The 13,845-nt window shown below is 39.6% G+C and overlaps 1 protein-coding gene across 6 annotated transcripts in view; it reads right to left on the minus strand.

Annotated features, from left to right (window-relative positions):
* The window catches only part of tns2a (tensin 2a), a 79,362-nt gene that overhangs the window by 54,289 nt on the left and 11,228 nt on the right, over nucleotides 1-13,845 (minus strand). The window lies entirely within an intron of this gene.

The raw sequence follows: 13,845 nt of genomic DNA on the forward strand, positions 1-13,845 counted from the left end.
TAATAGTCCCCGTAGTTCCCACTCTTACCACACAGTAATAATCCTGAAAGTGTGTGTGTGTTTGTGTGCTCAGTAAAGGCAATGGTAGCCAACATCTACTGTAATTGTTTAAAGGACAGAGCAAAGAGCGAAGAAAAGTTACACAAGTTTCTCCCACTAGTGTGTTCATTCATGTGACGATGATAGACGTTCCCACCCAGTATTTTGTAAGCTCTAATGGCTTCCATGTTCTCATGCATGGACACATACAGTACTGTAATAGACAAAAGAGGAGGAACATGTGACGGAGCATACAGTGAGTCGACTCTATAGCATAAGCAAATATGAGCATCTTATATCATCACATGTACATTTTTACTATTCTGCACAAGAGAGTTTTTGTTTCCTGCGAGGTAACTCGTTGCTAACAAAGACACAAGGTTGTCTGAGCACTTTTTCCATGATCCTGTCACTCTGGACTCGGCTCTGGAGCCTGCTCAGTGTGTTTGGACAGCTGCCTGCTTGTTGGCATGGCCTTACCAGCTGTCTTCACTGGCTCTTAGTAAAGTAAGCGGACTGAGAGGGAAGCACCACTGCATGATGAGTTACTTCTTTATATATTTTGTTGTCATTTAAATCAACAATGAATATATATATACTATATAAAGTATATATAATATATATAATACTGTGAAAATTGTATTGGACACATGGATTTGCTTGACTTTCAAAAGTCTTCTCTATTGAAAATGATTGAAAATAGAAAAAACCCGTTTCAGGGTTAAACCGTCAACACTATTACCTGTCACATGTCATACAGGTGTAAATATAAGTTAAACATTGTCATATTACTGCATTAAAATACTCTGCTGAACACAGACTCACATTTCAAGTTTTTAACTGTCACACAAGTGTAAAAAGACGTTAAACACTAAATTAAATTAAACACAGGTACCACCGTTTAAAAACATGCATGTTGGGTTAATTGGAGAGTCTAAATTGTCCATAGGTATGAATGTGAGTGTGAATGGTCGTTTGTCTATATGTGCCCCGCGATTGGCTGGCGACCAGTCCAGGGTGTACCCCGCCTGTCGCCCGAAGTCAGCTGGGATAGGCTCCAGCATGCCCCCGCGACCCTAATGAGGAGAAGCGGTATAGAAAATGGATGGATGGATGGATGGTACCACCGTTTTTGCTACTTCCACTTACCATTACAGTTTACAGTAGCTTGGGGTCACAAGTAATTGACTCACTTGGGATTGTTTTTAAATCCAAGACTTAGTTTGTAGTTTGAGAAAAAGTTTTATCTATCTTAACCATTTTTTTCTCCCAATTTACTAGTTTATTTCTCTTCCCGTGCTTTGGGCAATAATAGCTACAGAAATTTGGCCTAGCTAAAGCTAGCAGCTAACATTAGAAGCGAATCTACACTCATCATTTGGGACACCTTTGATTTCAATGTGCTTACTTCCTTTTTTTTTTGGACTAAACTTGACCCAAATGTCAATCAATAAAAGTTGGTTGGTTTGTGACTTGGACAACATCTGAGTCCGTTTAATTTTATTTTGTGTTCCGTATGAGAAGTGACAAAAGTTATGTATAACCGTCTAACCATGGCGGCCTTGCGGTTGGCTTTATATTGTGCTCCTGATGCCTCTCAAAACAGAAAGAATGCTGCCAAACACTTTGTTTTTAAAGTTTATTTCACCACTGCAGTTTAGCAGACAGCAACAACATGCTGTTTTAAATTTATAGCGGACTCTCATTCATGCTTTGTAAGGGCATATACAGCATTGGGAAAAGTCTTCAGTAACATTCTGGGAAGTTTAGAACACAAATGTCAAACTCAAGGCCCAGGGGTCCGACTCAGCCAGATTTGGCCTGCGATAGCATAGAAATAATGCACATCAAAAATAAGTTCTGTTAATTTTGACAGAAAATTTGAAATTTGGACTGCATGCAATTTGAGTTTTGTAATTTTTGTTGTTGCGGTGGTTTGGATGGAATCGTCCTTGTTGCACCCAAACGACGTGTCGTTGCCAGGCAGAGCCGTCGCTCAATTGTGTATTATTAACATATTGCACCACCAACAAGTGAAACTAGGGCGTGTTTCTACCTTAGAAAATAAGTGCTTGCACCATCCCCTCAGACGAGGGCTGCCCTGTCTAGTCTTTGAGCATGAACTGATGAAGCCTGCTCAGATTGTGAGTGCAATGTGACACTATGATTCCAGGGGGGACTGTTCCACTCACTCACGTGATTAACTGCATTCTTCTTTAGCCAATGCAACATGCCTACAAAATTTACATCTTTTGCTGAGTCCTGTCAACTAACTAATATACTAACTGCTTGCTAACTAACTAGCTAGCTAGCTAACTGCTAACGCACTTTGACACATGAACATGGACAAGGTAATAATAGTCAGACTTGATTAAAAAAAAAAAAAAAAAGTAATGAAATCTACCTTAAAGATCTTTGCCTTTCGGAAATAAAAGTTAAATAATAGTTAATGGTTAAAACTGAGAGCAAATTTGTTGTCAAAGTCATGGTCAGAAGCTAAAGGAGTCAATTAGGGCTGCAACTAACAATTATTTTCTTAATCATTTGAAGCTTGTCGTTTCGAATGATCGAGTAATCGGTTAGGCCCTTGACAGATCAAATCAATATGAAACAAATACACCTGGTGGTTTGATCCGCAGAAAAAAGGGAAAAATGTCAATCACTGTTTTCCAAAGTCAAAGCTGATGTGTGTGAATAACTTGTTTTGCCTAAAACAAAGTTAATAGGTCCGCTTTCATGGATGACTAAGGAAATTTAAAAATATTCAAATTTCACAGGCTGAAACCAGAGGATATCTACATTTTTTCAAAAAATCTAAAAATGATTAATCAAAATGCCAAAATAGTTGTCGATTAATTGGATAATCGATTAATCGGAGTCATCAAACATTCATCAAGCAAATATATGCACATGGAAAATGCTAAATCAGTGGTTCCCAAACTTTTTACAGTCGCGTAGCCCTTCAGACATTTGACCTGAAGCCATGTACCCACTACACCTGCACACTTAAAACATAAACCTTTTTATCTTAATTCACTTGAAACACTGAACATAATTAATTGGGTGATTCATTTTATAGTGATTCCGGGTAATTTTTAAAAAAATTTTGCAACGTCTCATTTTGATAAAGTTTCACATGAGCACTGACAAATATGTAATCATCTTGCAAATCTTTTATTGCAGTCTGATGTTGGTATCCTTCTGTCTGAATGTTTTTTTCCCCACTCAGGATGGCTATGATTTCAATCTACATATTAATTTAATACCAAATTGAAGGTGAAAATGTAACAATCACGATAAGTATCTCAAGTACAAATATCCATGCAACCAATACCAAGGCTTATTTTAGGGGGAATCCCCACTCACAGTGACTGGTTTTCACTGGAATTGGAACACCAATATAAATGAAACCTTCAAGATTAAACATCCTTAATGTACAAAAGAATCATCAAACTTACTGATTCCTTCATATGATGCACAAAGAGCAATTGCCAACTTCGTGCTGTCCCTCCTTTCTGCTCCATTTTCCTTGCGCAGTGAGGCGTTCAAGCACACTCGTAATTCTGAGTGTTAGGCGCTGATTGTTTTTCATTTTTATTCACATACCCCCCATTGGGACTTTGGGAACCCAGGTGCTAAGTGATTTCAATGACAACATCAGCTCATGAAATAAACCTTGTCTCATCATCCATTCCTTTGCTATGCCACTTATCCTGATTTGGGTCGCGGGGTTATGCTGGAGCCACCAATATCGTATCAACCACTAAAGTAAATTTTATCAACACTGTTTTAAGTTTGATGCTGTTTAAATGTTACATATTGATGATTTAACAAAATAATCCTTCCAACAGACATTGTGGTATAGCCCTAAGGGAAGAGGCTGTGAAGTATTTTAACAACTTTGTGAGGAAACAGCAAACAGCTGGTGCAATGTGAATGGATGAGGGCTTAAAAACATGTGAGCCCTGGTCCTCAGGATAGTAATTACTGTCAACGCTAAAAAATATCTTCCTTAACCACTTCTGACTGTTTCTGGCTGCTCGCAGACAGTACACATTCAAACTGTGACACACAGCAATGAAGTTATTGCACGTTGTATTTTGCACTCTGCTGTGTGGGGCAGTATTAGCTTAGGGTTCACAAATGATTAGCTGACTAGAATCACTTACTGTAATATTGACCTGAACCGGTATTTTTTCCCGCCAAAACGACAGCAAATGTTTCCCATACATTCATTTATTTGTGGCTGTCCACCGCAAGCACATTTGGACCGCCACCCGTTCGCCTTCTAAACATTATCAACACCTTATAATGGAACTGTCTGTGAATCTAGCTTGTCGTTCTAACGCCATACAGGAGGTGGCATTTGAACTTTGCTTCTTTTTCTTAGGGGGAGTGAGCATAAGATTACCAAAAATAAAGGTTGATACAAAAAAACAGACATCAGATTCGAAATCAGCGCCCCAAAATTAGCCAAGGGGGAGATAGTTTCTTCTTTGTTTAATAATTGTGTAGACCAGTGTAAGCCATTGTAAGGGTAAATATTGTGATAGTTCAGTGTATTGCTATTTTGTCACACTCCTAATTTAGACCCTTCTAGATTCTGTTTAAAAAATAAGAAATATTATATATGTATTGTATAAATACATAAAAATACATATGTATAAATATTATATGTATTATTCAACAGTTTTGGAGACTAACACGAAAGCACGTACAGCAGGGGTCACCACCGTTTTTCCTTGTGAGAGCTACTTTTACAAAATGAAAATGGCCAAGAGCTACTCATTTTGTAACATTTATTTTCAGAGCTTATTTTAAACCCAAATAAACCCAGAACATTAACAAAATGCTGGTGCCCACAACTCACATTTTGTATTTCAGAATGCATTTCTTTCTACTGTTCTTTCATTATTAACTGAAAACCTGAATGAAAAGCAGGCTTGAGGGCACCTCATGTGGTCGTGGGGGGGCTACCTGGTGCCCGCGGGCACCACGTTGGTGATCTCTGCCGTATAGCGTGTCTTAACACGAAGCCGGTGCTGCTGTGGGCCCATCCCCTTCTAACAGCACATACAGGCGGCTCCGTCGTATTTGTGATGTTAAAAAAGACATAAAAAGATGCTACAGAATAACGTTCATTTGTATTTAGAAACACTTGTTTTGCTTTTCATGTCCCATTGGTTCTTGCAGTCGAAACACGCAATAGTCCTCCAAAAGCACCCAATTTTAGGATTAAATTCCTATGGTTTAAACGTGTATTAATAGAGCTCTATAAAATGTTTTATTTTTTTCCCAAATTCCATTTTTTTTCCCCTGTTTTAATTTTTTTGAATTTACGCTTTTTAACTTTTACACTTATTTTACCAGCATAGAGTGCCTTTTTGGGTTAGTGAATAAAATGTCCATTAATTAAATGCAAACATCCTTACATTTATTGATGCAATACATCATTGGCCAATTTTGCCTAGAAATTGTCAAATGGATGTAGCCTGGCTAACTTTTCTCATGGGATGTCAACCTCAGCACATATTGCTACAACATCGTCAACAAAGTGTAATGCCCTTGCTCGGGATTAAGGAAGATTGCATTATTAATGTCAAATATTTTTATGACACCATTATTTTGTTTACACAATTAGACAAGATGCGGCAAACATATTGTGAAAGCCGGAAGTGTGTTGTGTATGTGTTGAGAATGTGTCTTGACAGCTATGACGAGCTGGGTGCGAGAACAACCGTGCCTCTTGTCTTTTTAACTCAGAACCTGTACGTTGTTAGTAGGCATTGCACAACGCTCGCTTATATTAAAGCGGTACAACACAAAACGATGTAAACACTCATCCAACCTGAGTCGCACACACACAGCCGCACTAGTAGGCTCTGATAAACTAATCTAATCCCACTAGCTTCCATTCACGCTCCGTAAAAGAGGACTTTACACATTTGTTCGCCACTGTTTGACATTTAGTTCAAGAGAGAGTTGGTTTTTGTGATGACATCCCGCCACGATTGAGCGGTCCGCTGAGGGAATACTTCCCCACATGAACATGCCTTCTCATCACAATGACATCATTTTATTCACGTTATTTCACTTTCTGCGAGATTCCAGGTTTAATAGTAATTTTTTTGGGGGGCCAATTCCGCAATTCTGTTCACGCAGAAATCATAGTGCCCTATATACCGTAGGGGTGTAACGGTTCACATGGATGTATTGAACCGTTTCGGTTCTGCATGTTCGGTTCGGTCCACTTGCGTACCGTTTCGGTTATATTTTATTCTATTTTTCTCATTAAATGTATTACTAGAGTGATCTAAGTGCTTCACCTGGAACTAAAGTTCTTGGCTGAGGGGGGGGGAACGCTAGTAGCTCTCAGGTGTGACAAATGGCATCAGGGCAAATGCAAGCGAGAAGCCTGAGCTGGAAGACCCTCCCATCTCACTACGTTCTCCTGTTTGGGAACACTGTGGTTTCCCTTTTAAAATTACAGATGGACAAAGGCAAGTGGATAAATCCAAAGTTGTGTGTCAACATTGTTACACGGATTTTGGGTATGCTGCAGGAAACACGTCTACCATGTTAGCGCACTTAAAGCGGCATCATCCGGCAGTGAATGTTACATCTTCAAGGAAGAAAACCAGCCTAGTGGAAACGCAGATAACTTCAGCATATAAACAACCTCTAGCAAGCAACTCTGACCAGGCCAAAGCAGTAACACTTGGTATTGGAGTTTTTATAGCTACAACATAAAAACAAATAAAAACAAATGACAACAAAAATAGCTCACAAGAGTTACATTTTTTGGCAGTACAGTGCTATAGCTATTCATGTAAGAACTTAAGCAATTTTAGTTATTATCAAGAAAACCATGGAAGTTGCTAGTTATCAGCTCTTAAATTCAACTCTAATGAGCTGTATGTGTTATCATCATTATATTTATTCAAACAAATGTACCTTTAGGTGTACCAGGCATTACAATGGATCAATAAACTGAAGAAACAAGGGTGGTCTAATCATTTTTTCATGACTGTATGTGATTAAAGTTCTTGAACCTAACTACAAAATACCATCACGTCCTCACTTTAGCTAGAACGTTATACGTTACAGAACGTTATACCATTACACCCCTTGTTAGCAAGTTATCAAACACAGAGGTAGTTATGATGTTAATTTTAAGGTAGTGGCGATCAATGAAGCAGATTCATCAAACAGCTTGTGGCTGTTATTTACTAATGTTCAAATCATGATTCATTTTGTCTTTAAAAAAGTATATTTCCCAAAAACAGCTCTTGGAAAAAAAGAGGGGAAGTCTCATATTCAGGGTCATCTTATAGTCGTGTCATAGCAAAATTGCCAGATTAGAAGAGACGACAGCTAGTGTGACAAATAAAATACTAATTACAGTGGGAATGATTCCTTATTCTTACTCCAGCCTCTGCATCACCCCATATTCCAGTTCAGGACCTCACCCACTTCTACCACGTATGCTTCACCCACACACATACATACAAGAGACTCATTTTTCCCAACTTCTCAAGCCTTCTGGCAGCGAGACTAACCAAGAGTTTTAAAGTCAAAGAGATGCTTTCTAACCCCCCCCCCCAATAAAAATCCCTCCCGTCTGCCAGTCAGGCGGGACTGAGTGAGGGAGGGGCTGCACACACGTACAAGAGAGGTGCACATGCAAAAACAGCGACACACACACACACACATACACATACACGGAGCCATTGCGAGCATCCTCGCGTCTTCCTTCTTGGTTCTTTCTAAAAATAGCGCCAAATAGGACAAGAGTGGACATTGCGTGGGAGAGGGTCCATCCCATCACTGCATACTGTGACCTCAGATGAGAACGCAGATGGTCTGTGACAACAACACAAGACACTCATGACTTTTTACTGCTTCGCCATTCAAGAAGAGGACAATGGAACATTTGAGCTAACCTGCAGGTCAGGGTGGGGTTACTGTGACTCTGCGCTGGCAAATGTTTTTCGCAAATCGTTATGACTAATCATGTGTGTCAACAACGAAATTGTCGTTAAAAAAATTTGAAATTTTGGTGTTTTTTGAGTTTTTTTTCTTTTTAAAACATATCCTGACATACGGTTTGGTCAGTCTCACATGCAATGAATTAGTAGTGTTGGAAAATTAGTTGCAAGGAGTAGTATTTTGGACCAAAGAGAAGGTAGAGAAGATACTTTGATATGAGTAATATAATCAACTGCACAAACCACTAAAAGGAGCATGCATCCAATAGCACAACCCAGTATGCTCCAAAAATCAGTCCGGTTCTTGTGTGGACACAGAATCATTCACTCCATTATTTCTGACAGTTCGCATTACATATAATTGAAAATCAGTAGAGTTCTTGCTCGCAATAACCCAAAAGATCGGTTTGGAATTGTCAGTGGTCATTTGGTCATTTGGACACGATGAGACAGACAGAAAGACAAATACAGTAGATGACAGTAGGTCGAGCCACTCTAGTGTTTCCTTGGCGACAGAAGAACCATAGCAGAAAAGGGACAGTGAGATATGGCAGGAACAAGAACAAAATTATTCCAAAAACAGCACTAAAAGAATTATATTATTGTATTATATTATTATTATTGAGAAGTATTATTTATACCTTATAACAAAATTCTAGTTTCTTTTCTTCATTTTTTTCAAATTGAACCACTGCTTCACATCTAATATTCTAATGTTTATTCTCCATTAGCTCCAAGCTTAGTGAGAGAGAAACCGTATATAGATTATCTACTTCCTGTATATTAGGGGTGTAACGGTACACTAAAATGTAATTTCGGTTCGGTTCAGTTTCTTGAAGTGCTCAGTTCAGTTCATTTTCATTACAAAAAAGGATGAAAAAAATGACTTAAAATGCTATTATTTAAAAAAAAATGCAAACAGAACTTTTTTTTAAATAAATAAAAGCGATCCATTTGGGTGATATTTCAAATAAATTAGACTGTGAGTTTGTTTTTTGTTTTTTTTAAATAGAAAAATAATCAAATAAACAGTTGTATTTAAACATTTGTTTAAAGATTGTGGCAAAATGCAATGGACAATTACCGTTAAACAGCTCTCTGTTGCACGTCAAGTCCAACCATCTGTCGTAAGTGAAATAGCGGACACGTGACAGCTTGTTGATGACATCACTTTTAGCTTTTTCATAAAGTGCTGGTATAACGTTCTAGCTAAAGTGAGGACATGATGGTATTTCGTTGTGAGGTTCAAGAACTTTAATCACATACAGTCATGGAAAAAATGATTAGACCACCCTTGTTTCTTCAGTTTATTGATCCAATGTAATACCTGGTACACCTCACAAGAGTTGAATTTAACAGCTGATATCTAGCAGCTTCCATGGTTTTCTTGATAACCAAAATCACTTAAGTTTTTACATGAATAGCTATAGCATTGTACTGCCAAAAAAAGTAACTCTTATGAGCTATTTTTGTTGTCATTGCTTTTATTTGTCCAAACAGAGGTACCTTTAGTTGCGCCAGGCAAACAAGGGTGGTCTAATCATTTGTTCCATGACTGTACTTAAATCCAGCGCTCTCAACCACTGAATATGGACGTAATCTCGTGGCTATAAAAACTCCAATACCAAGTGTTACTGCTTTGGCCTGGTCAGAGTTGCTTGCTAGAGGTTGTTTATATGCTGAAGTTGTCTGTGTTTGTACTAAGCTGGTTTTCTTTCTTGCAGATCTAACATTCACTGCCGGATGATGCCGCTTTAAGTGCGCTAACATGTTAGACGTGTTTCCTGCAGCATACCCGATATCTGTGTAACAATGTCAACACACAACTTTGGATTTATCCACTTGCCTTTGTCCATCCGTCATTTTAACAGGGAAGCCAAAGTGTTCCCAAACAGGAGACCGTAGTGAGATGGGAGGGTCTTCCAGCTCAGGGTTCTTGCTTGCATTTGCCATGATACCATTTGTCACACCTGAGAGCTACTAGCGTTCCTCCCCCTCAGTCAGTAGTGTCCGACACTCAGAGGCGTCCGTGCGGAAACTCGCCCAGGACTTTAGTTCCGCATGAAGCACTCTAGTAATAGATTTAATGAGAGAAATAGCATAAAATATAACCGAAACTTTACGCAAGTGAAGGCCTCGGGGAAGACCCAGGACACGTTGGAGAGACTATGTCTCCCAACTGGCCTGGGAACGCCTCAGGATTCTCTGGGAGGAGCTGGACGAAGTGGCCCTGTAGAGGAAAGTCTGGGCCTCCCTGCTTAGGCTGCTGCCCCCGCGACCCAATGTCGGATAAGCGGTAGAAGATGGATGGATGGATGGATGGATGGATGGATGGATGGTACGCAAGTGTACCGAACCGAACATGCAGAACCGTAACACCCCTACGGTATCTACAGAAAACTGGCAATAAAGATATTTGAATCTAATATAAAGTAAATTATACAGTGCAACAGTTCTGCCTAGCAACAAGGGGCCATTCAAGCATGTGACCGATTACAGCGGTTCTTCCAACACTATAGTACAGTGGCAAGAAATTGGAATTTAACAGCACAGTAAAGGGGAGCACTTTAGTTTTCTTTGTCTGTGGAAAAACGGCATAGAAAATGGATGTATGGATCTTTCAACCTAAATCAATTTAAAGTTTTCCTCCAGGAAAAAAATAAATGCACTCTACTCATTCATTGGTTTGTTTGTTATATCATGCTTATGTAAGTCCCACCCTCCATTGAGATTCTGTCACATGGGCTGCTATCAGGATGCCAGCATCATTTATTGGCATCCACTCCAGTTATTACACGCGTGGTAATTCATGTGTATGTGTATATATGTGTGTGTATGTGCCTATGTGTGTGTGTGTGTGTGTGTGTCCACAGGGTGGGTCAGCCAGGGAAGGGGAACAGAGAGTGCCTGTTCCTGAGGTGAGGTCAGTGCACTGCCACGACACACTTCCGTTCTTCAGGACTCCTGTTGCTAACACACCAATACACACACACACACACACACAAGGCTCATAGGAGCAATGCCAACACCTTAACTGCACCTCAACTGCATAGGTCATGTTCACAAACAATAATACAACATCTGCTTCGCCTTTAAAATTCTAATCGTGTGTGTGTGTGTGTGTGTGTGTGTGTCGAAGTGGGCGCAGTGAGAGGATGCCATTATTAGTCAACAGCTGTTGTTACTTGTGATGGAGTTGTGCATCATTTGCACGTTGCTGGATTTTGGGAAGCCCCTGTTACAGTCTCATGGTACAGTTCCACCCAGTACTAAAAACAAGTCCGGAGAGGCATCGTTAATCTTTTAATTCAACCGACATGCTCTCAATTCTCTTCCCAAAGCGATGCATCAAATATTGCTGCCATACAGTGTTTACTAATGACAACGCTGCATTATCGCCTGGAGGAAAGCATGCAGACAATGTTATCTTGTAGCTGTGGTCTTTACATTTAAGTAAAGCAGGATGGGGACTCTGACAAGGTGCTGTGATGTGGAGCCAACACAAACAACAATCATCAATCATGTTGGCGTGCACCATACACACACACACACACACACACACACACTCTTGCAGGATGACATGTGGAGTACCATGCCTAAAGATCGTGAAGGAACCAGTGCATTATGGGTAATGTGCATAATAGCATTATTAACACACGCTAACAAACAACAACAGTGGAGTACACCATGGGCCTCCTGTATTTACTCCTTAAACAAATGTTATTCAATCGGAGACTGAGAGCAGCATCAAGACTGACCGCTGCAGCAAAGTGGAGACTGTGGTACAACAACGCTAGCATGATCCCTGCCACTTGTCACTCGGCAGACTAAGGGGGCTCAGTCATAGCTACCATATAGGCCACAAATAATTGTTCCAGTCAGGCCAATGCGGTTGTTTGAATGACAGACACTGAGCTGATGGTGTTGTGTTCCTGGATATATCTTAAAATGTAGCATCATAAAGATTACAAATATTATTATACCAGTACCAGAATAATATCTTTACTATGGATTAAATGTAAAATAATAGTACATCTAGTAAATGGAAATCAGACAACGTAGATCAGCAGAATTTATGTGATTCTTATTCTTGATCCAAATGGACCAAAGGCTATGACAAAATGGCTGACCAGTGGGGTTCCCCAGGGGTCAATCCTTGGACCCCTATTGTTCAATCTGTACATGCTTCCTTTAGGCCAGCTAATATGCATCTGAAATGTGTCCTACCACAACTATGCGGACGACACTCAGATCTACGTGTCACTGACGGCCGGTGAACATGGTCCTGCAGATTTACTTTGTCACTGCATCAAACAGATCAGCGTGTGGATGCAAAACAACTTTCTTCAGCTAAACTCAGACAAAACTGAAATCATTGTCTTTGGCCCACAGAAACAAAGACAGTGTCATTAGCCACCTTGAGACACTTTCTCTAAAACCTAATCTCCAGGTTGAAAAATTAGGAGTAATCATGGACTCAGATCTGAACTTTAATAGCCACATTAAATCAATATCATCAGCTTTTTACCACTAAAAAACATTGCCAAAATCAAGGGAATAGTGTCTATACCACATTTAGAGAGACTAATCCATGCCTTAGTCTGCAGCAGGCTAGACTACTGTCACGGCCTTCTCACGGGGCTCTCTAAACAAGCTGTAAAACAGTTGCAGTACATCCAGAATGCTGCTGCTCGAGTCCTGACCTGAACCAGAAAATGACCATTTTAGTCCAGTACTCAGGTCTCTGCACTGGCTTTTTGTCAGTCAGAGAATAGACTTTAAAACAGCTCTGCTGGTGTACAAGTTTTTTCATGGTCTTGTGCCGAAGTACATCTCTGACATGGTCGTGCCACATAAACAATTTTGGGCTCAGAGAAGCTCAAGGAACGGTCTCCTGCGGGTGCCCAGAGTCAGGACTAAACACGGTGAAGCTGTGTTTCAGTTTTATGCTGCCAAAATCTGGAACAGTCTTCCAGAAGATGTGCGACAATTAGAATGATTTTATGTTTTTATGGAATGACTTTATAGAGTGATTTTAGCCTTCTTTTCTGTAAAGCACTTTGCATTTCCTTTTGTATGAATTGTGCTCTATTAATAAACTTGCCTTGCCTTGGTGGTCACAGTAAATATTTCTGCAGTCACTTGTCGCTAGGTAGAATTTTTGCCCCACACAGGCAGAGAAAGGACACGGAGATTCACCAAGAACAGGAAGTCCCCCTGAGTAAGAACATTACTCCAAATCTCACTTAAAATTATTTCTCCATATTAGCTGTGTAATAAATAAATAAAAAATCACTGCTCTATAATATTTAAATGACCACTTGTTGATTGGCAGAATTTATGTCAGACATAAGCAGAGAAAGGAAAGGGAGATTTGGCAGGAACGGGGAAATTACTCAAAAACTCACTTAAAATCATTTATACACATAAGTCTTGTAATTTGAATCACAGATCTGTATTACACATATAAACTAACGTGTTCATAGGAAGCATTGGTGCTCCACATCGCAGAGAAAGGACAGGGTCATTCGGCAGGAACAGAAGCAAAGGAATTTGCTCAGTACACGTTTATAATTAAAATCACATCTATACATTAAATATGTACTATAAATGGCTACTTGGCAGAATTTGTGTCCCACAGTGCAGAAAAAGGCCACTGAGAACTGGCAGGAAAAACAAGTCATTAAGAGAAGTATTCAAAAGCCCGACAATTATTTATACACATTCACATTCTAATTAAAATCAGTTCTCTGCATTAAATATATAAATGGTTACACTTTCTGCTCGGCAGAATTTGTGCCTCACACTGCAGGAAAAG

This window comes from Dunckerocampus dactyliophorus, chromosome 1 (genome assembly GCF_027744805.1).
Source record: "Dunckerocampus dactyliophorus isolate RoL2022-P2 chromosome 1, RoL_Ddac_1.1, whole genome shotgun sequence".
In the NCBI taxonomy this organism is placed as follows: Eukaryota; Metazoa; Chordata; class Actinopteri; order Syngnathiformes; family Syngnathidae; genus Dunckerocampus; species Dunckerocampus dactyliophorus.